The 23419-nt window shown below is 34.6% G+C and overlaps 1 protein-coding gene across 2 annotated transcripts in view; it reads left to right on the plus strand.

Moving 5' to 3' along the window:
* DIAPH3 (diaphanous related formin 3) overlaps positions 1 to 23419 on the plus strand; it is a 200974-nt gene that overhangs the window by 171846 nt on the left and 5709 nt on the right. The gene's annotated exons all lie outside the window — the stretch shown is intronic.

The raw sequence follows: 23419 nt of genomic DNA on the forward strand, positions 1-23419 counted from the left end.
TTACTTTAAGATGGCTAATCCTAAACTATGGATCAGACATAGACATGTAAAAAACAACTGTTTGAGAAACTATACATTAAAGTATTGTAGTTTGGAATGGAAGTGAATACATGGTCTGGTCTATAGATTTAAATGCCTCGGTGTTTAATTAATGAAACAAGTGGTTAAATATAATACTTAGAAGGAAATTCAGGAGCCAGGAAGAAAACTGCAGGGATAAAAGGGAGAAGTGTTATCACTTCTGATAGGCGTGACTGGCACAGTAGTACATTTTGTACTTGATTTTTGCATACAAATACATTTTAAGCTTATTGTGATAAAAATTCCCATCGTTTTAATTAGTTTCCTTGTTTTTTAAACTCATTCAGACTTCTAATGTGACTATAGCAACCATTTCCAAATGAAATCAGTATATTTTTTTTTATATGTAACTCAAGTTGATTTTTAGTATTTATAAATACTTAGAATATCCCTGTGTCTGCCTGTTCTACAATTGAAAACATAGATTGTATTGACTGTAAGGGTTAAGGAGAGCTTGATCACGCTTTCACTGGGATGCTGCAGTCCAAGTCTGTTCTTATGTCCTTGTCTTAAATCTGATCAACTTCCCAGAAAAATGACTTTTAACTAAGAGTTATCTGATTATTTTAAAGATATAAATAATTAGAGTTGTATCTCCTACCTCTGTTTGTTACCGCTGTGAAATTTCTGTTAATGAGTGCCAGAAGTGTGTTTACTTTTAAAAGCTGGTTCACAATTGTAATTTAACTGTTAGCCCATGATCTAGCATATCTTCTCATTGATACTTTAACAAGAATAACATGAAATTTCATGTTCCGTGTGACAGATGAACTGCAGAGTTTTTTTTCAACAAATCCATATATAACTTCTTAGTGCTCTTGCTGTACTCCTTGTTTTTTTTCCTTGATTTTGAGTAAAATAAAATATGGTTATATTACTCAGGAGAAATAATAAAATCATTTTTCACATGGCAGATAGCTCTCCTTCCTTTCACTACATTTAAGAATAGTAAAACTTAATGGATAGTTAGGAGTTTATTTAGTCTATTTTCCTTTCACATTATGAGTTCAAGGATACAGATGTCATTCTTGATGGAGCTTTCTATGAAAAAATTAGACAACCACGTCCACACTGGACAAAAGGAGCAGCATCTTTTTTTCTTTTTTGCATATTTGTTTCATTTTTGCTTCTTTATATATATTCGGAAAAAGATTTACTGAATGGAGTATCCTACTGCAGAGAAAGACATACAGCACTGATCTTTGTAATAAGAGGCTTACGCTGACTTTTGAAGTGCCTTTATCATCCCATGTTTTCCTTGGTATTTCGTTGTCTGCAGACATAACAGCTCGATACCTTTTTCTGTCTGTTCTTGTAGATTAGGATTTTCAGATATCCATGATTTTTATTAGTCTCTTGATATCTAAAAGGAAAAAGTCAGCTTATTTCTTGTAGTTCAGTGTCTAAAACTGGACAAAACGCTGAAGTTGATGAACAGGAGAACTAGGGTATGATTCATGTTTTTTAAAAGATGATGTTCCTGTTCATACCTCCTAGAAACAGCCTGATATTTTGACTTGTGTTGAGCAAGTCTCTGACACTTCTCTCCTTTGTTATTATTAGAATTATGACTTCTGAAGTTTTTCAGTTTTCTTAAATCAAATCTCTTCTGAAAAATTTATCAAGTGTAGTTGCAATTTGCTTTGAGGTTACTTTAACTTTACTTTTACTTTTACTTTAATGCCTGGGGTCTGATTTTATCTGAGTTGGGGTTTTGGGGGAGTTTCTTATAAAAAAATCAGTCAGCTGTGCATTAGTGCTCTGTCACATGCATTAGTTATATTCAAAATGCAAATTTAGTGAATACTGAAGTAAAAGAAGTCATTAAACAATATGGCTTTGGTGGCCTCATCCACTCAAAGCTTTTCTTCCCTTTTGAGTAAGGAGCCAAGTCTTTATTTGGTCTCCTCCTTATCAGTATATGTATAGAGTGATATTTTTTTTTCTTTCTTGTCTAGTTGTATCTCATGCTGAGTACTGATGTTATTATTTTGTCCTTAAGCAATTGCATTATTCTTTGTATATATTCATCCTTTTTAATTCTCTCTAAAGACTGTGGTTTCTGCTTTTCTTTTCTGAATTTCAAGTCATAGAAGTCTTTGTGAATTAATCAAGTTGATTTCTTACTACTTTTTCTGTACTTTCTCTGTGTTGAGATAATGGGATTTCATTACTTTTATATTGCATTGTTAAAACATGCCAATATTTTTGAGTCCACTCCTTCCTAGTATTTCTTGCTGTGGGAACTTTCTTCTGTGCAAAAAATAATGTGGGTAGTGTTTACAATAAAGCTAATAAAACCTGTATTTATTTCTCCTGTTTTAAAGCATTTCTTTTGAGGATTTAAACTGTTTCTAGCATTAATCTAAATTGGAATGTTGGTGTTCCATCATATTTATATTAATAAGCAGCAGTAAGGAGTGATTCCCCTCTTGAAAATTGAGCAAAGTGCTATATCCAATGACTTGAAAATCTTTTTCTCAAAGGAAAAATATGTTCTTCTGGAGAAAACCAGTTTTTATTTCATTTCTTAGTTGCAACTAAGAAAATAGAATAGATAGGTTATCTGACACTAGGTCAGTTTTATGGAGTATTTCAAAATCCATTTTCTGGTAAGATTTCTGCTTGATAAATTTTCTCATTTCCCATGTCAAGTGGCTAAGGTAGGTAGCTGTTCATACCAGTCTGTTTGGCCTTCAGCTAGACCTGAATTGAAGGTAGATAGTACACTTAAAAAATATTTTTTAATATATCAAATGGCAAAAGTGGTGAAAAGTTGCATTTTTGGTGGCATTTGGGAAATGCAGAACATTTCATATGATTTGAGTCTGAGGCCATTTTAGTTAATGATTCATGTGAACACCAAAAGACACTAAGCTGTCTTTGATTTTGACATAAGACTATCTTCGTCATATAAAATTTAACTTATTTCTTGAAGGTAGTGAAGAATTTCCCTATCCATGTTTTTTCTACCTTTCTGGTATTTTTCTACACTTATGGTCCTATGTATTCTAGAATAAGGGCAATGCATTGACAGAAAGAGATTGTTTCCTTGGGTTTTTTTCCTGAGCTGTATGTGATCCTCTAATGTTAGAGAATAACTATAGTGGTGCCAAATTGGTCTCACTGTTAGTACAAAGTGCTGTTATGCAATAATTATGAAATATTTTCATTAGAGAGGAAGATGTAGTATTCTTCATTGAAGTTACCTTATGAGGATTTGATAAATGAGCAGTTAACCATCTTCACCCTAATCCAAACCCTAATGCTGACCAGCATTGACACTGTGGTTTTCATCTTCGCTGGGTGGAAGATAACATTAGTATTCAAGAGAAAGTCTGTAGATTGTGTCTATAACTTTGTCAGATAAATATTTCAGATATTTAAAAGAATATAAAAGAGATTCTGAGAACAACTTCTGCCATGGAATTAAGTGGTTATGTTGCCAAAGAGATTACATAGATGTATTGTAGATGCCACATTTGTGATGTATGGTTCACAATGCGTTTCGAGGCGAAAGAATCCTCCTCAAGGATTGAGATGCCAACATGTAATTGGGAAGAAAAGCAGACAGATGACAAACTAAATAGACCTAATATCACATCCATCAAATTAGAATTGCTTTCTACTTGCTGAAAGCTAATAGCTGGGAAAACCTTTTCAAGGTTTTTTTCAGCAGCAGCATGGGTCAGGAGATATTGAATACAATGCTGAATTTGAGAAGATTAATATGGGCTTAACTAGACAGAGAAGAAGAATATGCTAAATACAATAAAACTTGTTTGTCTGTTCATTGAAAATATTTTTATATTTGAACAAAAGAAGTTTGCTTTCTTATTTTAGGAAGGTTGAAAATGAATTTTAAAAAGACCATTGTTCCTCTTTCAAAGAACTCTGTTATCTTTTTTCTTTTTTGTTGACTCAGCCTCATTTGTAGACATTTTTTCATGTCTTTGTACTTTTTTCCATTATAATATGTAAATATTATTTTTGAATCCTTGTAATGCACTTGATAAACCTTTTTTTCTTAGAATAAATTAGTTAAAAGGTGAAATACCTTTTTGTAACTGAGTTTAGACTGACAGCTGGGTTTTTGCAAAGTCACTGTTTCAAATATTGGTGTAGATTATTAACAGAATTTTTATTGGCATTAATAGTTATACTAAAGCCTGTTGAGTCAAGAAATCTGAAAGTAATGTATATGCATGCATAATATCTGCATGTGTATAAAATGTCTATAGACATCATCATTTTTATATGTATTTAATTATATATTTGTTAGAATCACACATTAATTTTTTAGTAGTACCAAAATTAGGGTTTTCAAGAATATTAGTAATGAAAAATATTCTCTGTAATAGGTGTTGTTCAGTGTAGATATGTGGTCTGTTTCTTATATTTCTCCAACTTAAGGAAAACAGTTTGGTTTCCAAAAATAGTACATTAAAAAATTATAAAGTTTTTCACTTTTGGTTGATAAACACACTGACTTTTGTACCTAAATCACTCACTAGAATTCATAGGAGGTCAGTTATGTCTGAAATTCATTGACTTTAGATTGACCTGGGTAAAATAATGTGTTTAATAGAAAACTGCTTTACAAAGGCTCTCTACCATCAAACAGTATTTCAGATAACAATTGTTGTCTTCTTTTTTTTACATGCTAAAGTGTTAAAGAAGAAAATGAAGCTTTTTAATGAAATGTTACTGAAAATATATAGAAAGTAGTTGTGTATTATGAAAACAATCCTATTACTGATGAATATTTATTATTGTTCGTATTTGTGATTCAGATTTTTCCTAAGCTCATTTTTATGCATATTTACAGTGCTAGTTCATTTTCAAGCAATAATCATATTTTAAGCTTTGAATATCAGTTTTCTCTTGTGACAGTTCTACCAGAAGAGAAGCCTAGTTTGCAGAGTCTAATTACAGTGAAGTTCTGATTCCCTTAGCCTTGTTATTGGCAAGAATTTTGGCCATAGTGGAATTATGCTGGTGGTAAATTTGTATCAAAAAAACTACAAACCCAAAAACTTTCAGATTTGGGTTTCAGGTTTTTTAAAGTCAAGTCGTATATTAGGCATTACCAGATTATTTTTCAGCAAGTGCAGAACAGTCTGAATTATTACAGTGTGACGTTCTAGCTATTTACTATAAGAATGTAAATAACGTGGCACAAAGCCATATTTATAATGACTAATGAAAGCTGTTACACTGCAATCAGAGTGATGCAGAGCAACAGGGCAATTCATTAGGAGCAAGCAGTTAACAAACAGCTAAAGCATGCCAGTTTGGACCTTTTCCTTTCAACTTCAAAACATATACTGTGCTCTTGGTTTGTTATGCTAAATAATTATTTCTAAGGTAAAGTAGATAAGGAAAAGTAAGGTTATCCCTGCCTGCTGATTCCTGCTAACTCGCAAAAACGCAAAGAGAAGGTGTCGTTTGTGGCTTTGTTAGGAATAGATAAATATTCTTGCCATGTTACGCTTGTTAAACATACTGTACTTGTGATTTGTTGCAATGGGATGTTGATTCAGCACAGCATATAAGCACACACATAAGTCCCTCCTGACTTCAAGCACATCTATTTAAATTCAGTGTTCAACTAAACTAGATCAGGGAGTCAGTAATGTAAATCAGGCAATCTGGATTTAAATTGTATGCTTCTAAACTACAGCTTCTGTAGTATTAACAATGTGTCTCTCAAAAGCCAGTGCTGGCATTTGTGATTGATTTTTCTTTCCATTTTCTGTCTTTAAGACACCATTATTAGAAATAAAAATTATAAAAGCTGTATTTAATTTCTCTTTTATACAAGCAAGATATCTAGGGAAGAAGGCAATTGTCATAGGTGCTAAATGATAAGCTTTATAGTTTTTAAGACAGGCTTCATCTGATCTTTTATTTTTGAAATAGTGTGAACCCAAAATTCAGAGAGATACGAGTACTTACAAAGCACCTTGCTGTATTTATATTTGATATAGCATTTTGTACAAAGTAATTTTACTGAATGCTATTGACAAACGTATGTGTCCTTATCTTTAAACATTAGCAATATTACATACTGAAATTTTACTGTGGTTTTAATTGTATTTGCCCATAAATCATCATTTCCTGTATGTTTTCATCGAATAGCATTTCAGGAAATGTACTTTATTAAAAGGTGAAACATTTAGTCAGTAAAACTATAGTTTGCTGGTACAGGAGAAGGAATAAAAAATAGCACCAAATGAACTGACTGCCATATTTCCATCTCTTCTCCAGACAAAGCAGGGTCTTACACTTACATGATGCTGTTAAGAAAAGGCCCCTTGTTGACAGATTGACTGAAAATTCAAAACTCTTTGGCACCTACAGTTACTTGTAATCCTGTTCTATTTCTGTGATATGCAAGCAAGTATATTTATGAAATATGTGTCAAACTTCTCTCTAATTGTCAAGGCTGTTTTTGTTAAATATGTTCAAATTCTGCTCCAGATGAATTTTATGTGTAACGCAAAGGATACAAACTTTATGTAAAACATAAAGTTAGTCAAAGTAACTTTAATTTCCACAACTTGAAATTACCTCAGGTTTGTTACAGTTAGGACAGTTTACCAGTAAGAAGTTCCCTGCTAGTGCATGGTAAGGTAGAGTTCCTGTAATTACGTCTGGTTCCACAGATTTATGGTCTGTCACATGCACATCAGCCTCTGAAGAGCAGAGGTGCTTATGCTTTTACAGAAGCAACGTTTTCCATTAAGTTATTCTCACTTTTGTACTTAAATAAGAAATCCAGACTTCCAGAATCATGCTGAAAGTTGTGAAGCATTAAATGAACAGCTAATTGTAGAATCATAGATTGGTTTGGGTTTGAAGGGACCTTAAAGATCATAAAGTTCCAAACCCCCTGCCATGGGCCACTCGCTAAATGAGGTTGGTCAGGTCCTCATCCAACCTGACCTTGAACACTTCTATATGTACATGCACAATCTCTCTGGACAACCTGTTCATGCTTCACCACCCTCTGAATAAAGAATTTCTTCCTAACATTTAATCTAAACCTGCTGTCTTTCAGTTTAAAGCCATTGCCCCATGTCCTGTCACTTTCTGCTTGCATAAAAAGTCTCTCTCATTTTTTAAGCCCCCTTTAGGTACTGGAACACTGCATTAAGGTCTCCCCTAATTCTTCTCTTCCCCACATTGAACAACCCCAGCTCTCTCAGCCTGTCTTTGTAGGAAAGACGTTCCAGCCCTCTCTTTGTGTTTGATACATACACTGATTTTCTGTAAATTTTCCAAAATATAAAACTAGCTTTTATAAAAAGTGGGGTTTTTTGTTCTAGTATAGTTTTAAAGGAAAGTTTTAGATGTTTGAAAATTTGAAATCAGCATTGTACAAAGCAGTGTTGCAGACCAGAACTGAAATTGTAGACTGGAACTTGAGCAACTTCTGTGAAGAGTGACAGTATTTGAAGTAAGCTGGAGTGCTAAATTAGGTTGCTTCTTTGATTGTGTTTCAGAAATAACTACAAGTTGGGATGAAATGATTCTTAGCAGCATTTGGAAGATGACCACTAATTATCTGAAGAAACATTTTTGTTCCTTAGGGGTTGCGTTAGCTATTAAATAAATAATCTTAGAAAGTTACAGGTATGCAGCAGATTTTCCTTTTTCTTAGGCCTAGTCAAGGAAAATAATCACTTTTCTGTAGAAACCCTTTGTATGATATTTTACTTGAATTGGTAGGGGAATAAATAACATTTGAACCTCCAATGAACATGGTTCTTCTAAACAATCACATTGCTTATAAGTGATGACCATACCTAGTACATTTTCAAGCAACTCCAGAAATAACTTTTTATGATTGTCATCCTCTAAAATTAATTCTTTACATCCCAAGATTTCATTTATGTTGCAGAATCTATTCAATTTATATAGTAGCACCTAAATTTAATAGATTTTCTTCAACTGAGTCAGTAAGAATTCCAGAATTTAATTACTAAGCCATTTTTTCTTTTGAAAATTGCAATAGAAAAACTGCACATTCAAAAAAAGAAATAAGTCACATAGGGAAAAAAAACCCAAAAGATTTTGTCTGTGAGTTCTATTGTTCATGAAGCTTGGTTACTATACATTTGTGTTCATTAGTTGATAGGCTCTTTAGGTGAAATTTACTTACTGCTCTGTGTAGACTAATCATTCTGTCCCACATGAAATGGATGGGCATTTTTTGTGTTATCTTTGACTCCTTAATTCAGCTGATGTGATTAAACGTCACCAAGGTTAAATTATGAATCTTTAACAGTCTATCTTTTGAAAAATTTTATGATCCAACTTAATAACTGTATCTTACTTTGAAGCTGGATTTGAACAAGATGACCTCAACAGAGGTCTTCGCCAACCTAAGCTTTTTTTATTATCTGAGAGAGCTATATCTCTTTATTAAATTTTGTGAATTAAAACACATAAGCAAATTTTAAAGTTACTGCATATGCAAATGTCTTGAATATAAAGGACTTCTTTCCATCAGGAGCCATGTAGAAGTTCTGATCATTAATTTTTAGTAATATTTTCACATCTGTATAAAAAATTAGAAGCTCCTTGATGAACATAAAAAGGCATTTGTCTTGCATTCCTCAGATTTAGGTTTTAGTGAGGCACCAGACATTTCAGATAAGTGTCAGGAATTTTTAGGGCACCTATTCTACAGTACGTAAATCTTCTGTACTTGTGCTTCATGTCAGCAACAGCCTTGGTATTTTTGCACCCTCTTTATTAGGGAAATCTGAGGCTTAAAAGGCTTTATTAGTTTTTTTCTGGCTTCATTTTTAGACTGATAAACAGAATTATACATTCTTTGGACTTCTTTATGACTGTGATTTCACTGGTCATGTAACTAAACAACTATCTTTACATGTCTCCCTAAAATCCCACTGGAAAGTTACTTATTAGGAGATCACCTAATCCTAAATTTTATTTTGTGATGTTTAAGGAGAATCTGTTTACCTTAATGGCAAGCTGAGCAGTTCTGGTAGCAGTACTACTGTGGTTTATCTGCTGAGGATTGACTTGCACAGCTTCAACAGATCACAAATTTGATGGCAAAATTTAGCGACTCTGCCTCATGCTTTGACCACTAAGAGATTTTCCCTAAAGTACATATTGCGATAGTTACAAGTTTTATCTAGAACGTCTTTTTTCATAGCGATAATAGGCATCTCAATAAAGGTGGGAAAATGCTTTGCATTGATGGAATTAAGCTTACTGTAAATGCAGTAGCCTACCTTGTCACATTCAAATTGGAAAAAGGAAAAAAACACTGTCAAAAATTCAATTTAGCATTACAGAGGTTACTGCGGTATAACAGCCCTTTATCTGTAGTAGTGTATAAAAGCACTTCGAACAGTGCATCAATTTTCACAGCCATTTAGTAGATTAGAAAGCAATTGTAAACAGAGTAAAACCCACATTAACTCCTGTCAACAGCCTGCCTTTTTCTCAGTTATGGATTTGTTTGAAATAACAGTGAAGTCTAAAGTGATTGCATCAACATCACAGATTGTATTATAAATATGAATGAACCCATTGTAATGGACTATGTAGTAATAGATGGCAAGAATTTGTCGTCCCCCTCCCCAAAGTAACAGCTTTTGTAAGGGAAGAATAGCTGTGGCATAAGGAAACATGTCACTCTACAAGAAATTACTGCTCCTGTTGTGAAACAATAACTGCACCAAATGACAGATTTTTAAACTGCCCCTATTTGAATATTTTAGCAATGCACCATTAATAAGTGTCTGGTATTTCTTTTAACTGAAATCAACTGAAAGTTATTTAAAAACCCTAAATCAAGTATTTTTAAATGAGCAGTTATTTAAACAACATTACTTGGGGTGTTATTTGGGGTGTGGAGAAAGTAGCCATGCATGGGTTTGTTTATTTTGGAAAATTGTCTTTCTTTTAACTGCTTAAAAAGCAATAAATGCAGTGAAAATGAGAAAAATACTACTTTTTCCCTCATCATCAGTTAGCACAGTGGTAGTTACAATAAACTGATTCATGGCCAGTGTGGTGAAAGCTGATCTTGAAAGATTTGAAGATTCTTCATACACAACATCATGCAGAGTGGGGTGTGTTTTGCATTTTTTTCATTTCTCCAGGAGATGTCTAATGTCTCTAACTATCACTGGTCACTAGATATTTCCTAACACCTCTTTCTAAAAGGTGTTCCGCTGCATATCTTGTTAATTGCTGCTGTCCATTTAGCTATTCCTTACAGACTTAAATAAGGTCTACTACTCAATCGCTTCTGTTAGAAATTGTGGCTACCAGTGCATTGTGATAAATCTACCACAGTCGTAATGCTAGGCATTATAAAATAAACTATAAAATAGTGCTTCTCTGAAGTAAAATGGACAATACGGTACATTTGAGTTCCAGCTTATCACTCACAGGATATTAAACATTAAGGACCAAATTTTCAAATGAGGACAAGTGTAATGTTTCGTATTCATAGAAGTCAAACCTGTTAGTGAAGTAGCTACAAAGATAAAAATACAATTTCCTCCAACTTGAAAGAATGAAATGCAACAATATTTAGCTTTTCTCAGCTGTTGCATTTCATTGTTATTTTGTGAAATATGGCAACTAGTCAATGAAACAGTTTGCTCAAAGACTTCATTTTAAAAGTCTTTTCATTTTGGCTGAGAAAGCTAGTGGTTTTCTCCATGGAGATAGTATGTTTCTTTGATAACCCATGTATACTTGTAGCTTTTAACCTTCAAATTTTTATGTTAAAGCAAAAACAGTTTCAGGAATGGTGATTTCACATTAGTGACTTTTCTGCTTTATCCTGTTACAGTTATTTTTATATTTCATTTATATTTTGTAAATACAGCAAAAAAAAATTTAATTAATGTTTTTGAGAATAAAATGCTTAACCAATGCTATATCTAGATTTATATTATTTCATCCAATTAAAAAAATCTCATGCTTTGGTAATAATAAAGGACATTTAATGAAACTTAAAAAGAAATAATCATTGGTAAAAAAATACAGAACATCAAAGAGATTGTCTTACAGTCGTGTGATTTCTTAATTTATATTTTTCAAAAATATTTTTTAAACTTTTTTCAACATTTTTTTATCTTTTCTTCAGAAAGTGCAGGTGAATGAGTGGTTTCTTAAATTGGACCCAGCATCCTAATGTAACTTCCTATTGTTAAATGTTCCTATTTAGTGGATTTCATGACTCCAAGTCAAATAAGTGCATAGAATTCAAGTGCTGTTCTGTGCCTAGACTAACACCATCATAAATTTGGTTATCTGGCCTTTCCCTATCCTTTCTTTACCTACATGCTCTTGGGTGAAGCTGAAAATGTTTTTCCAAAACTCTCTCATCCATCATAAGTGCTCAATTCTTTCTAAGATGCTTTCTCATCTAATGCAAATTCACATGTAGTCTATGTTTTATATAAATAAAATTAACTGTATCTTGTAGTCATTTTATTACTGGTAGCTTACTAACCTGTCTTTTTAAAGAAGACTTAAATGCCATTTACGAGCAAGTGAAACTACAAAGGAAAGCAGCTGGTATAAACTAGAACTGGTGAAGGTCCCAGGGCTAGAAAGCAAGCTAGCCTCTCTTTAGGACCTGCCTTACGAGGAAATCCTCAAGAAAGAATTGCAATTGAAACTACCTGATTGTTACAGAACTCAGAAAAGAAGTACAGTCTCCTCTTACTGATGGTCACGTCACCCCTAAAGCAGTAAAGAATCTGAACAGCAGAATTGTCTTCCCAAGGCAGGTGAGGACTCCCAGACCAAGATTTACCAGTCTTTCTGGCTGGGAAGTCACATCAGTGCACCCTCTGTAGCCAGCCACCTGCCCACAGTGCTGTTCTTACAGGTGTCTGTCTCTCATATACTCTGTTTAGCTACTTCAGCCCACTTCTCTTTCCAAGTTACACCACTTCTATTTGAAAAAAACATCTTTTAAAGACTATTGGTGAGAAATTACTGTTCAAAGCTGGCAGTTCTCAGGCAGGTATAGACACACGTAAAGCAGGTAAATAAACTTTATGTTCAGATGTAGATATAGTCCACTTAATTACATGGGATCTGTTTTGCTTGCCCTCACTATCTATTTTAAACTAATCTAAGCTAGGCTCTCTCTCTAATCGAAAGAAGCCAATAGATACCTAAAGTATGTGCTTTTAATTGTGCTCTGAAGATTGCCTTTTTCCCTTGACTAGTCCCTTGACAGTGCAATCTCTTTGCCATTATTGTTCTGCAGAGTCAGGCATAATGATTCTGCACCAGGACTACCATGCTCTACAATGATTTCATTATAGTGAAATACAGCACTAGTGGGTACATAGGATCCATAGATAACATTCCACACTTTGTATTACTCTCAGAAATTCTGTATTTTGTGTAATTAGTACAGTACAAAACAACCTCAGCCACCCACAAATAGATTTTCCTATAAATGAGTTGTCTCCTAAATTTGAAAAACCTTTCAACTGGATCTTCGTGTATCACAGTCCTTCCTATATGCACCAGTGAATATGGAGCCGTGTATAATCTGATGAGGAAAATGGGATTTCTATTTTAATTCAGATGGGCATAGGTAATTTGGATTCATTTCTGAATGAATGATGGAATATATGTTAAAGTCTGTTAAACAATGAAAAGATCGATGAAAATAGTCTTTTCAAAAGATTGAGTCTCAAGTAATGGCTTGTTTTTGTTTCATACCAAAAATAGCTTTGTGTGTTGGCATTTTATTATTATTATAATAAAATTCCTTTTATTATTTTCCCATGTTGAAACCTTAATGCTTTTCTTTACTAGTTGTTTAGCTTTATGTTTTATGGAATAATTCAAATTTAACATAATATTTAGTATGTTGTACAAGTAAGAGACAAATATTCTGCAATATATGCATACAATATGATTATAAGGCCCAATGAAAATATTTTGTTTACTGCTTATTTTGAATGGCAATGAGACTATATGAATTCAAGTAGGTGCTGTTATAGTTTTTGTCGCTGCATACTATTTTTATGCCTTTTTTTTTTTAACTTTGTGAGTACTGCAGAAGCATGGGTGTTTTAGTTTTTGGGGGGTTTTTTGGTTTTTTAGAGAGAGTTCATAAAACATTTTCATGGAACTCAAATCACTTTTCTTTTAATACTTTCACCTACTAATCTATCTTACTTAACAAAAATGCATACAAACAGAACTAATCTCTAATAATCACAGGGCTGCCTTCCCATTTAAAGTATCATCTCTAAAGACTAAACTTAAACACTTAGTCCTCTGTGGATGTGAAATTCTTAAATTTAGATGTACACAACTAGAGTTTTGTAAGTTTTGCATGGCCAGGACTAAATCTAAGCCAATTTCAGTTTAAAGCAGTGATGATTTTCACATGAAGGGTAGGATTCCAAATACCAATGCAGAAATAAAATTTATTTTATATGCTGAGTTTTAAACCCAGAATATATTTCGAGTTTGTCAGAAACTTGCAAAGCTATACAAAAGTTTGGGTATCACAAATCTGTCAGAGAGAAGTGCCTAAACAACTATAAGAACTATGTCTACTGGAGATAAAGGTTAGTGAACACGAAGGGTGTTTAAAAAGGAAAAAATGATGATAGGTAATGGCTGAGCAGCATACTTAATAATGGTGTCTTTCACATTTACAGTTCCTGTCAGCATATTACATACTAAACAGAGTTCCCCCACTTATATCCAAACTGTTCACTGTAACAACCAGAATATAATTTATTTTAATTATTTTCTTCATGTAGCCAGAAAAAGCTTTGTGCAATTTTATAGGTTTTGTTAAATAAGTGGTGAGATGGATACTCATAATGGTCTGTCAGGCCTTAAAATCAGCAAATCTGTACCCTGTCCTCTCTCATAGGGAAGGTATGAGCTCAACAATCTCTTGTCTCTGTCCAGGCTAGGAAATCCTCCTTTTATGCAGACTTTGCTCCAGTCAAAAGTCTTTCAGGTACAGAAGTTACTTTTAGACGTCTGCAGTGTGGGCTCTCTTTACCTGTTTAAAGTATCTACATTAGGGTGAAATGAAGTACAGTTTAGAAGTGCTGGTTTCTCCTCATTGACTATGAAGGGAGCCTGAGGCAAGCAGCACAAATTCATTCAGTCCAGTTAATCTCACACTGGGATCAAGGGCCTTTGGTCAGGCACAAGGACGCACAGGACTTTGCATGCTCTTGTTACAAATAATTTTATACAACCCTGACGAAAAGAGTCAGGTTTGTTTCTGTACCTGCATTACGTATCCATAGTCAATGAATTATATCTATTTCGTAGTTGTAGCTATAATAAGGCTGGTTAAATCTGTAGCTTCTTGATTTAAATGTAACTGAGAATATTTCAAAGTATTCATTACCACAAAAAAGTTAATTTTTTAAAAAAAGGGAATGCATCTACACAAATGTAATTGAACTTTTTGCTTTAAGCCATATTCTGTTACATAACCAAAGAGTTATAAATTTATACATCTGCTTCAGCTTATTGAAACTGTCCTGATTTTAAGCTTAATTGCTGGAAAAAATCTGTTTGGCTAGTAAGCTCATAATAAGCAAAGATTTTGAAGAGATGTAAGATAAATTATCGAATGCCATAACTGAATTCTTAGAAATAGAGGATATTCTCCCTTTACACTCCCTTCCCCATAGTTTTCCTCAGTTATATTCCTGAAATAAAAATACATAAATATCTAGCTTACTATTTTTGCTGCAAAAATTTTTACAAATCTCTTTGGAGTCAGCTGAATTGTTATTCTTAACACTGCTGGCTAACATTGAGAATCTAGATAATAATACCAGGTGTATGTGGTATTATTTTATGACACAAAACTGAAAATTATATTTCTTCTATAGGATGTTGCTTTGAAATTAATAGTAACATGCTTGAAATTTGCATTTTAATAAATTTTCTTTAGATCACAGTGAGCTGCTGAACGTTGTGAGGTTTTTCAATAGCGTTTGCCTTCTTCCTTAGCGTTCAAAGCTACTCAGGTGTAGCATTTCTCTTGAAATGAGCACTAATGAAGGCGCTAGAAAGGATTTGAGAATATACCTCTAGCATATTTAGTATGAGTGACTAACTTAATTGATGAGTAGCTATGAGTTTACAGAATATATTTGTTCTAGAAAGAAGTATCATTTTAATAATTATTATGTATATTGTGTTTCCTAAAAGGCGTTTCTATCATCTCTTTAGAACATGGTGTGAGAAAACGAATTTTCTTTATTAGAACCACATGGTGATTGTGCCTGTGTATGACTGAGAGTAACCTATAGACATTCTGGTCTGAATGAATTTATGCTCACATAAAACTCTGTGTGTACCTTGTGTTCTAAAAAAATCTTTTCAAGTATTTTGAGTGGTCTTAAATCTTTGAAGAGTATCCACAGAACTTCTCCTGGCTGTCTAGTTCTAGTTTCTACAGTTACATATGGAATAATGGAGGGGAAAAGTGAGGAGATTTCTGAGCAGTCAAGTGATTTTCATCACAGACGGACTTGGATCTGGAAATAAGTTGTTTTATGGGTTGCGGATTTTTTTGTCTACACCAAGTTGGTATCTATAATCAGTACAGTTGCAAAGTAGTAAACACCAGTGATTCCACCCAACTGGCAAAGCTCACCCCAAAACAAGACTGCCAATGGCTGGTTTAAAGTCAATGAAGTGTCTGCACATCCACATGTGAGAAAGAATTTTCATTGCTTAGATGGGATCACATAGTAGGGACTTGGAACTAAAGTCTGGGCTTGGAACTAAAGTCTAGGCTTGTAGTGGGATGCATGCCAATATAAACCGATACAGTAAACAACTGAACAAAAGCCTAAAGAGGAAAAAAATGGAATTGTGTAGAAGTTTGCCTTTGAAGTCTGAAATCTGTCATGTGAACAGCTTCCTGATGGAATTTGATAATTCATGTATGCAATGGCAACTGAGTTTCTACACTATCTCCAGTTTTACTGGGTGTGCCAGGGTTGGCTTTTATGTTCTCCACAGCAGCCCATAAACTGCTGTGCTTTGTCTTAGCGACTGGTGATGCCACCAGACCTGTGTTTTGGCTGTTGCTGAGCTGTACTTGCACAGTGTCATGGCTTTCTCTCTGTCCACCCACAAAACACACAGAGCCATGAGGCTCAGGGTGGGCAAGAGGTTGGGAGGGGATGTCCAGCACAGCTGACCCAGGCTGGTGCTCTACTATATGATGTCATACTCAGCAATAAAATCTCAGGGAAAGGAGGAAAAGTTCTTTTTGAACATGTTCCCTTACAACCTTAACCCTATTTTAAAAGGACTACATTTTTTCCCAACTTCCTTCAGAAAGCCCCTTCACAGATTTTATGCTTTTATGTGTCATACTATGAATAATATTTAGTCGAACGCCCAGAGTAATTGAAGAAGGAAAAGCGTTCATGCTAATTCACATAAACTTCAGTGGTCTCTGCTGTAATGTGTTGTTCTCTGAATTCTTGCACTGTTCAAGCATTTACATTTAACATGAGAATGCATTTGACCATGCATGTTACAGAGAAATAAGTTAAGCATATGTTTTTCTCTTTCCAAGTGACTGAACTTGTGTATTATTATTTTAATTACCCCTCAGGCAGTCTTCTGATGTGTGATTGTGTGCAGGTCAATGTTCTGAGAGTCCTTCAACATGACAGTTCACAGAATAATAAGCCTGTCATCACACCTTGATTCATTGTTACGTTGTTTCTTGGACTTTTTCTCTTACTCTCATTTGCCTAGCAACCAGATCACAAGTCTCATACTTATTATTCAAGTAATCACCCTCTGCAGCACATAGATGCATCAATTAAAGCTTTACAATGAAGTATATTGTTCTGTGTGGAATCCTCAGGTGTCAGGAATTAAAAATTGATTTTAAATGTTGCAGGCCGCGTTCAAATGGCTCATCTGTGTTTATGTTAAACAAACAAGCATGCTAACAATTCTAAACAATAGAAAGTGGTAGGTCAAAATCATTAGGAAATGAATGATAAAATTATATTCTGTTCTTAAAGCACTTAGTCTTTTAGAGCTTCACCAATTAAATGCAGCTCTAACATGTCTGAGTGCCGAACATTTATTTTAGCTCTTTCTTCAGATGCAAATCAATTTAATATCTGCTTTATATGTTCTTACCTATATTCTTTGTAAACATTTTCTGGCTAATTTTCCGATTTGTATAAATTTCACAGCAATTTATTATTAGGATGAAATTCAAGTACCCAGAAGCTGTCAAGATGGTTCAGTGATTTAACGTTGGCGTCCTGCAGCTTTGACTGTAATCAGCAGATGCTCTGGCATTACCATAAATGTTTTCTTAACCGTCTCTGTCAAAAAAAAAAAAAAGAGAGAGAGAGAGAGAATTTTTCCTGTTTGGAGTCTCCTGTTTCTGATTAAATTTGGTTTGGGTTCTTTTGCATAATTAATATACCATGATGATCTCTAACCACTTGTTTTTAATATAACCTTTTGAGCTAAACACATTTGCAAGACTGCTTCATAAGTCAAAACAGACAAAGGAAAAACAAGTCTATGTTTAAGAATCCTCTGTTTCCATGGCTTGGGAGGTCTTACTGCCTTCTGCTTTGTTGTCTCAGTGAGTATAAAGGGTTCAGGTTTTCAGTCTCAGTTTTTCATGTTCTATGTAATATTTCAAGTTTCTTTGTGAGCAAGAGGTTTTTTCCTGTATGTGCAAAGATGTGCTGCATTTTAGATTTTTTGAAATTTAAAAAAAACCCTCCTACATGGTAAGATTAACTTTTGTTAGCTAGTTATTTCTAAATAGTATTTGAGTGCAATTGATTAGGAAAAGAAGGAGGAAGCGCTACAGTTAGCTTCTGTTGTTTTTAACATACCAAAGTGGCTGCTAAGTGTTTAACTGGTAGAATATAGGGCAGTAAATATGTTCATCATGTGAAAAGTGAATACCATTAATGATGTTAAATACAGCATTTTGAATTCACAATGACTGGATTAATTACCCATGATAATGTAGCTTGAATCTGTCTTGTGGTATATGGAGGAATCACTAAAAGCCATCTTTAATTAATAATTCCTCTTTTAGAGACTGTTGAAATCAGTGTCCCTTTTCAGAGCAGTTTGTGAAACTTGCAGAGTACGGTTGTTGGTGTCAAATACACATATGACTGGATCTCGTGCAGAGTAGAAACATTCTTTTACTTCCCTGATTTTTCTCTCCACACATGAACAAGACCAACTTACAGTCCATCCCAAAGAGAGGGAATAATTAAGTGAAAGCACATAGCATTAATTAGAGCATCATATAGAGAGAGAAGAATTGTCAAAGGAATAAATTTATGCAATCTTGTAGAGTGAGGGAGAGATGAATCACTTTTCCTGTGCCTTTATTTCCCCATATTTACTTTTATGTGAGGATCTTCTTGAATATGTACTATTTCCTGCTCCACAGTTTCAGTCTGATGGTTAGAACACTTACAACTATTTTCTGCAGAGCTTTGTCAGAGGAAAGTAAGGACCATAATAATAATTATACGAAAGTTACATCAACTAAGATGATTCAGCTTCATCCCGTTTCCATCCAGTGTATTCATGAAGGCAATCTTGGATGTTGGTTTACGCAAGTTAAACTTCACAGTCAGGTCTGCTTCTTTCCTCTTAAAAAGCACCCATGCTATAAAGAAGCACAGATTAGAATTTGGAGGTCTCATAAATACTTGTCCAGGTTAGTAAATCACTACACTCTTCCCTGTCATAGCATTAACAGCATGCAGTGCTCTCTGTTGCTCTTCTTCCAGAGACTCTTTTAAAAACGTTTAAAATGAGAGGCGCCTGAGAGCCGTACACTATTCTTGAAATCTTTTGAATGACAGTGAATGACAGCCCACTGTGACCGTGTCCTGTGTGGGCAAGAACTGCCCCAGGACATTGGTCCTGTGCCTCTTACAGCAATGTGAGGAGATCGTGTTTCTATTCAAGTTAAAACTAACACCCACCTAATTTACTTTCAGCTCTAGCCTCTCCTCTTTATGCCATTCCCAAAAGTATTTCCAGGACTCTGTCGATCTCCCTTTTGCTTAGAAATAGTTTAATTCCTTAGGAGAGAAAAACAACAGATGATGAAAGAAAGATAGTTTTTCTTGTTGGTTTGATCTGATATTACAAAGTATTTGTATTCAAACTTAAGGCAATGCGACCTACCAGTACTCTGACTGCTGATATAAACCTGGGAATGGAAGTTTGGGATAAAAATAAGAAATAAAAATCGTATGGGTTTGTAACAGCAGGTGGAATAGCTAGGGAATATCTTGTAAACATTTGATATCAAGAGTAGTGAATAAGAAATAATGGTAGTATTAAACTTTTAAGGCAATTACTAGACATAGATACATAGAATCATAGAATGGTTTGAGTCAGAATTGGCCTTAAAGATCATCTAGTTCCAACACCCACTCCATGGGCATGGACACCACCCACTAGATCAGGTTGCTCAGGACCCCATCCAGCCTGGCCTTGAACATTTCCAGGGGCGGGGCATCGTTTTTGTGGGGTTTATGGGTTTTGCTTGTTTAGGCTTTTTTTCAATGTGTATGCTGAATAGTAAATACTGAACAGAAGCAACAACAACATTTAGAACTGCAGTGAGTAGAATCTCATAAATATAAGGTCAGTCTTTAAGATTTGCTTTGTTGTTTGGATTTGTTGGGGGTTTTATTTTCCAGAGGTAGGAGGCTTCCTACTGTGTTTTTTTTCCGCTACGGTTGGTTAAAGAAGACAAACTTGTGTGTTTCTTTTCCATTTCAGTTATTTTCATCAGCATGTTGTTTATCATTCCCCATTGCAGCTGCTAGTGGCTTTCCTTTGATGGCAGCAGTCTTTATGCATATTCCTGAAGTTTTCCATCAAAGTGCACCTTGAAAGCAGTATTCATCTATAGCTAGGTGGTTTGCAGATAGGTTTGGAGGCTAAACATGTCTACTGCTCAAAGGCAGTTTAGTTTGTGGGTTCTACATTAATTATCATCAGCCAAATAGAGGGTAGCTCTAGACTATGGACCTCTGTGTATCTTGTCACAGATCACTAACTTATCATTTTTGACTGTTAACTCTAAAGACGATTTGGAATGCAAGCTGCAATATACTTGTGAACAAAATAAAACAAGTAATAAACCACATTCCAGGAATTTAAAATACTCTAAAACATGTTAACTTCCAGTTTTATTATTATAATTTCCTGGTTATTTCTCGACTTGAAGAAGAGAAAAAGTTGATGTTTGTCCTATTTGTACCTTGAGAGAAATCCTGTAAACACCTAGGTTGTGGATTGTTTCTTCCCACTGAGGTCTGAAGACCCCATGCTACTGGTATTCATGTAGATCAATATTTATCGTTTAACCCCCTTTGCCTGACATAAATAATAAGATTAATTTATTGGTTATTAATACTAAAGTTATGCCATATGATTTATCCATTTTGAAATTAAGATACTTAGAATTTAGTTTTTCAAGGATGTTTCAAACCATGTGCTCTAAAAATCATTAATGACCACAAAACAGATTTCTGTTTTGGAAATTTCCATTTTTCAGTTTCCTAGAAACTGCCAAATGTGCCTTCTTTTGGGGAAAAATGCATGAAAAGACACAGGAAACCAACTGTAATTCAGGGTGAAATAGGAAGAATACCAAACTCCTAAGTCTGAAATACTCATCTTCTGAAGACACCTGCAGAGGTTTCTTCTCTCACTGACCTTGGGCGATTTCTGTCAGCAGCTTGATCCACACTCTTGTTCTTTTATCATCTTGACAGGCACTCAAGACTTTTATTAAAATCCCAGTAAATTAAAGTTGTATTTCTTGTAAAAAAAAGTCATTGTCTTATCAAAGGTGAGAACATACTAGTTTAAACAGAGAAATTGGTTCCAACTCATTGCAATTGCAAGGTATCTTTGGAAAAGATAGGTAAAAGTTTGAATGGAGTGATCAGCATGAACTGAAAGTAGTCTTTGAGAAGACGTAGGTAGGAAAGGGATTAAAAGAATTTTTAAAGGCTTTACTTTAGGGCCAAGTAAAAGGGAGCTGGTCCAGCATAGTTCCTCTCGTCAAAAATTAGTTTGCTCACAGTTTGTAATTGACTTACTTTGAAATTTAGTTTCTATAAATTCTCTGTATTAGTCACACTGTGTGCTGACATACTCTCTTCTTGCCTTTGAAATGCACATAGTGCATATTCACTATTTTAAAAAACTGTCTCATCTAAATTGAGCTTACTGATAGTGTTTATTCCTTATGTTTCACACCTTTTTAATGCAACACTCAAGAACAGCAGCAACTATTAAATGAAATATGCATAGTTTAAAAAAGAAATGTTCCAAATATCAGTAACACTTTTTCATGTCTCATGAATTATTGTCTGCTTTAGATTAGTAGAGTTGTGAGCATTTACTATGAAATACTAAGGTGCAAGAAATTACTTATCAAGCAAAGGTCTTTTGAGTACAGCTCCCACTCCTTTAGGTGTTAGGGCTGGAGCTGCCCATTCGAACTGAAATAAGTCATGCAACACACAGTGCTCCTTCAACCAGGGACATTGTTCAAGCCTACTCTTGTCGGTCAGAGACATTGTTGAAAAAACATGAAATCAATAAAAAGTATTTAAAATATTTTCCATTAAACTATCCAGAAAGGAGCTATCCCAATTTTTATGAGTGATCTTACATAGTACAGATGGACCTTATAGCTATAGTAGTCTTTCATATTATGTCTAAATTCTGATTCTGAGGGATAAGGCAGACTTTGAGAAGAATCAAGAAGTCTTGTTATGTTCTCACACCAGGGCTAAGGTCTGGGAATGGATTTCAGAAGGCCAACCTTGGGCTGTAAAAATGTCATTAAGGGAAAATTGGGTGCCTGAAAAATCATGGGGCTCACAACTCTCTGGTGTCTGGGGCTCTAATAGGGGTTAATGCAGGAAACAAGACTGTGGTTTCAAAATTGAGAGGAAAACATGAATTGATGATTTTCTTCTTGACATTTCTGCTAGTAAGAAGCCAAGAGTTTGGAATCTGTTTATTTAGATGGAACATATGAGGATATACCCCAGTATCCTTATGATATCCATGGTGTGTGACCATTGTCTAAGTACAATGTCACTTGTTAAGGTTGCACTGGGACATGCATGATGGTGTGGTCAGTGTAATTTGTGGGAAATGGACAGGACTTCCACACAGAGACTGAGTTGCGACAAGCATTTCAGCTTGTGGGAATGCTATACAGCTGCATCCAGAATTAGCACATGGCACTACTGTCAAAAATACATTTTTTTTCCCCTGATGTTTTGCTGGGAAGATACACGAGCACAGCATGAGCATGGTGTAGCTTTTCCGTGAGTTTGAGTTCCATGCATCAGGGATGGAGAACCAGAGACAAGCTATGGCACCACACTGGGGAGCCAGTGGTAAGAGTTATGGCTAGGGCTGTTACTTTCTCCAAGCCGAAGCCATTTGGCACGGGAACATTCCTTCAGAGTATTGTCTAGGACAGGCAAGTCATTATGTAAAAATAATTTGCATTGCCAGTAATGTCAGTACAGGTGGGCTTTAGAAAATGTTGGCATGGACATAGCTTCAGGAATATGATGTAGCATGTGGAACACAAGTCAGCAAGATCAGAAATATTCCACTGGGGTTTTGAGCATTTTTCCCTGTTAACTTGGTAAGAGATGTAATGAGGTTGTAACTGCAATTGTTCTTTTTGTGTTACAATTTTGTCATGCCCTACTTTGAGATGTATGACTGTAATATGAGCATATAATGCCATGCAATGCAGTTCTCCTTACTGTATTTGCAACTTCATTTTTCAATCAGTCTACAAGTATTTACATAAAACCGAAATATGTCCTTTAGTATGAAGACTTTTACTGAGAAACTACGTGATGAAATAAAGCTTTTCAACATCCTTTTTAATTTTAAATATTTATTAGTTGTTTTAAAAAAATCTATGTTGACTTTAGTGAGTCTCTTGCAATCATTTTTGTTCTCTATTAAAGGTAATATATAACACTATTATGCAGGATTTTAAAATCTCCAACTGATCATGTTTTTCTTCCCCAAGTTCACAGCAGGCAGGTCTCATACTACAGATTTTTTTTTGTTCAGATGCTAGTGCACAATTTCCTTTTTCTGAATATGAAGTATGTAGCCTTTAACAGATTATAAGCATACCATTATAAGTTGTTCTATGTTAGGACACCATTTAAACTGTGGAAAGCTATGTCAAGCACAATTTTCTGTCAACTGAATTTCCTGA

The sequence above is a fragment of the Corvus brachyrhynchos genome, unplaced genomic scaffold (assembly GCF_000691975.1).
Source record: "Corvus brachyrhynchos isolate BGI_N302 unplaced genomic scaffold, ASM69197v1 scaffold202, whole genome shotgun sequence".
Classification (NCBI taxonomy): Eukaryota; Metazoa; Chordata; class Aves; order Passeriformes; family Corvidae; genus Corvus; species Corvus brachyrhynchos.